Consider the following 4412-nt stretch of genomic DNA (forward strand, 5'->3'; position numbering starts at 1 on the left):
TCTCCACCAGACTTAAAACAAGATACTGGGCCCTCTTCTGATATTGTAAGCGATGAATTGTTGTTCATTTATGTGCACTAATGCGTGCTCCAAAGTTCCTTTCCATTCAGATATCGAAGACAAAGAACAAGGGTCCTATCTCTGATGAACTTCCGCCTATCTGCTTTGGGACACACATCTTTTTAAAAGAAGCAGTCCGGAAGAGGAGAGACCTCAAATTCAGTGAACACTTGCAAATTTACTTTTCACCCACAGCTGTCCGAACAGCCAGAAAGGAAGGGATTCACCCGGCACCATCACAGATTTGAACATTGGCCGAGAGAAGGACATCATGTACCAACTAACTATCCAAGATAAAGAATGTGGAGATCGTATGATGGCCTACGGACTGAGACGCAGCAACAGACCCACCCTCCATGTCAAGCTTTCAATGAAAAAGATATGTACAATTGCTATATTATTCTTTGTTATGTTTGTAGTTTCAGTAACAGCATTCCACTGGTTAGCAGTGCGATCAGAGAGAGAGAGAGAAGCTACTAGCAATATTAAATTTGTCACAACCACAGAGCTTCCCATACACAAGACACTTCCTGGTAACAAGCAAACTGGGATAACCACCAGTAGTAGCTATGACATCTCTGTGCCTATCTTGACACCTTCTGTACCCCATGCTGACCCTACAGGAAGGGACTTGGCACTCGATATTATCTTGACTCCCACTGTGCCAGGTACCCCAGGACGATCCCGCCATAATTAAAGAAGTCTTAGATATAGAAGGAGTACCGAGATAGTGCCAGTTAGATATACATGGTGTACCCAACGTAAGGAAGAACAGGCTTTGCAAATTCCAGACTGGGTTAGTAATTTCCAGGAGACAGTTGTTTACACATTTGAACAGCACTCTATACCCGATTTCAACTCCCAGCGCCCCAGTACGTCAGCAGAGGATAATGGTATCCACAATGCATTTTTAGATAACATGTGGTACAGAGACATGAGGGAGGTGGGAAGAAAGGTCACAAATGAGTCCTGCTTTGTATGTTTACACATCCCACACGCTGTAGGCGCAGATAAATTGATCTTTCCTAAAGAAGTCCCACCACCCGCAGCCAAATGTCTTTTACACTTGTTTCTTTGCCGCATACATGGTCAGATACAGCTCCACTCAGCCAAAGTGGATGATGCATTTGTAAATACCACAGAGTGGGATGACAAGTATGTAACCTTTAGGGTGATAACTAATCCATTGGAAATTGAAAGGAGAATGGAGGTTTACCGTGATATGAAAGTACCTGCCGACATCATGCAGGTTTGGGAACATCACTATAAGAAATTAGGGTACTTCACCTTCCCAACACCCCCATCGAAATGCCACTCACCTGAACATCACCGATGTAACCATACACATTACACATGCCCTTGTCAGTGGAGACCTATTCTGCACCTGAAGGCCAACATTTATTTCAACAACAAGTGGAATGGTCCACATGACTTAATATGTAAGGCAGCCTCCTTAGGTAGCACAACTGTAGGACAAGAGCACAAACATAATTTAAATGAGGAGATAGAGAGGGAGTGTGCTGAGATATGGGGTAGGGAAACTAGAAGATACACGCCCAACGAGGGTACACCATACAAACAGAAAAGAGCATACAAGCTAAAGTCTCCTCTCCTTTGCTTCCTAGGTAATGGAACGGTTCTTGTGGGTCGGAATACTAATTGCAATAGCACTAGTTTTAATTCGAACCTGAAGTACGGCACATCCATCCTCATGGGCATCTATTGGATCTGCGGAGGAAATCTGTATCTGCAGTTGCCTCCCCAATGGCAAGGACTTTGCTCCATCATGACGATGCATGAATGGCATCTCGTCGTCCCAGCAGCGAACATTTCCCACATCCATGCACACCCAATGGTTGGTGATGTCACCCTGCTCCACCACCGAAAAAGAGAAGTCAAAAGGTACTCCTCAGATGACACATTTCATGAGATTCCGGAAGAATTCAACGATGCTGAACCTTTCTTTGGGGGAGTTATCCCCATGCTCCAGACCAAAGCCAATGCTCGATGGCTCCAAGTAACGAGATATGAACTGATGCAGCTTGTTAACAACACCCGTGATGGGTTCAACGCCATGGAATAAGAACTACGACCTTTGAGACTCATGGTTCTGGAACAACGCTATGTTCTAGACCAGTTAATTGCGATGAATAGTGGTGGATGCGCCAGAATGGGAAAGTCGACCTGTTGTGTCTTCATTTTGGCCAATGATGCGGATAACGGAACACTTACAAAGGCCATTGAGGACTTGGACAATTTGGGGAGACAGATGCCTGAGGATGGAAGTGCAAAAGCAGATGTTTTAAGTAATTGGTCCAATTTGGACTGGATGCCTTCATGGCTATCTGCAGTACTAAAATTTATAATGCCTATATTATGTGTGCTTGTAATTGTGTATTGCGGAACACAGATTATGTTGCATTATGTTAGAAGATTAAGGTCTAAGAAAGTTGATATGAACTACACAGGTATACGCAGGGGACAAGGGGAAGATGTAGAGATAGCAGTATTGAACATAGAGCGTACCATCCCTGACTCTCACTTAGAGCAGGTCCCTTCTGAAAGTCAGTACCTCCCTATGAGACAATGTGTAAGAGATTAGAGGGACCAGATGAGGATTTAGGAACTACTTCTTCATAAACTCGCCCTGGCCACTTCCCCCATCTCCAGCTAAGTATGCAGTTCGTATGATGTTTAATGATGTTTGATTGGTTCAAATATGAACCAGAGGGGGGATGACAGAGGGAGAAAATTGTACTATATAGTTATCCTAGGACACTCTTATCACTAGCTAAGCATGAACCCTGCGTAGGCCCTGCTGCTTAGAAGTTATAGGCCTCAGTTACATTGGCCTGAGCACTGCCATTTTCTCTCAGCTTAAGCAGAAGCAGAAATCAGGTCTGACCCAGGCTTCTGCCAGCTCCACTTCTGCAAAGCTCAGCACTCCTGTTTATAGCCCCCACCCCACTGTATGCTAGGTTACGATCATTAAAGTTCAAGTTCCTTCTTATCCTTGCAGCACACCCCAAGCCCCCCACCTAACAGCTGTGAACGGGGAAAAGGGAAGTTCCCACCACAAGCTGCTTCTCGAGCCTGTCCGATAAATGAGGATAAATGTGGCAAATCAGTATCACAGACTGGCACATAAACGCATGAATAGAATCCTTCAAAGCAATAATAACACATTTCTGATTAATGACAAACTTCCAGTCAGAATGGCAGGAACTCAGTCTAGGCTGGCGTACGTGCCACACAATTACGAGAAGGGGCCACATTTACACTTATGATGGGAAGGTACCAGGCAGGGGCGTGAGAGGCGATGGAAGGATATGTGGTTCGAGGTGACGTGATATGGCGTGACCATAGGCTTCTCACCTCTGAACAATATAAAAGGGTGGTCCGCAAAAATATCGTTGAACTACTCCTCGTTTGCACATGGGTGCCGGACAGGAGTTTTTCCCAGGGGTTACTCGAGATAGCCCTTGTTTCATGTACTTAGATTCTGCTCCTCCATTGTGTATTCTGCTGTAATGAAATGCTTTTTCCTTGTTGCATTTAAAGTTACATTTCGCCACTTGAGATGTTATGTTTTCTCTGACCTTGTTTTATTATCACTGCATTTAAACTGTTTAAACTTGTACTTTCAGGATATCTTACATACAGTGGTGAGTGTACCCAATAATATGTGCTTAAACTTTTCTATTCAATATGCCTCAGAACTCACCAGTGTTCTTAAAGTATAAGTCTCTCTCTCTCACAGCAGCTGTAAACTGTACTTTGTAAATCCAAACTGGTCCATGCAAACTTTCAAGAGAATGCTAGGAGCATGATCAAGTACTATGTGGTTTTCATGATATCATTGAATATTTCTAGAAGCTGTGTCTTCTAATAAAACTTGTATAACTTTCAGAAACAGTCTCCAAGGCTCATATATCCGTTTTTTCCTGTTTTTAGAGCAAGCGTTCCAGGACTACCCCGGTGCAAATTAAGCTGTCCCATTTCCCTTAGTTCTCTCTCACGGTCTCCCCAGCGCGGCTTCTGAGCTGCTGCGCCAGGCCACCTGACCCCTCGTGCCCACAATTAATTTTCCCTCCAACAACCGCACAGTATGTGCACTTTGTGCACTTGCTTAACTCCTTAGATGAGATACCCGTTTCTCAGGCTCCCACTGCGGAATCCGACACACAGTCTGTAATGCACTAGAAAACCAAACACCCATTTCCTTTACAAGACAGTGGGTTCTTTCCGCATCTGCTACCTTTCTTCCTTTTCACCTTATTCTGCATCCACTACCTCAAACACACCTACCTGCTAACTTTCTTGCAGCCTTTGCCAAGTATTATTCTAATTCA

At 44.2% G+C, this 4412-nt stretch overlaps 1 pseudogene; it reads left to right on the forward strand.

Annotated features, from left to right (window-relative positions):
• The first annotated feature begins 1264 nt into the window (after window positions 1-1264).
• Window positions 1265-2700, forward strand: LOC147711062 (uncharacterized; annotated as a pseudogene).
• Window positions 2701-4412: the final 1712 nt, after the last annotated feature.

Source organism: Lissotriton vulgaris, chromosome 5, assembly GCF_964263255.1.
Source record: "Lissotriton vulgaris chromosome 5, aLisVul1.2, whole genome shotgun sequence".
In the NCBI taxonomy this organism is placed as follows: domain Eukaryota; kingdom Metazoa; phylum Chordata; class Amphibia; order Caudata; family Salamandridae; genus Lissotriton; species Lissotriton vulgaris.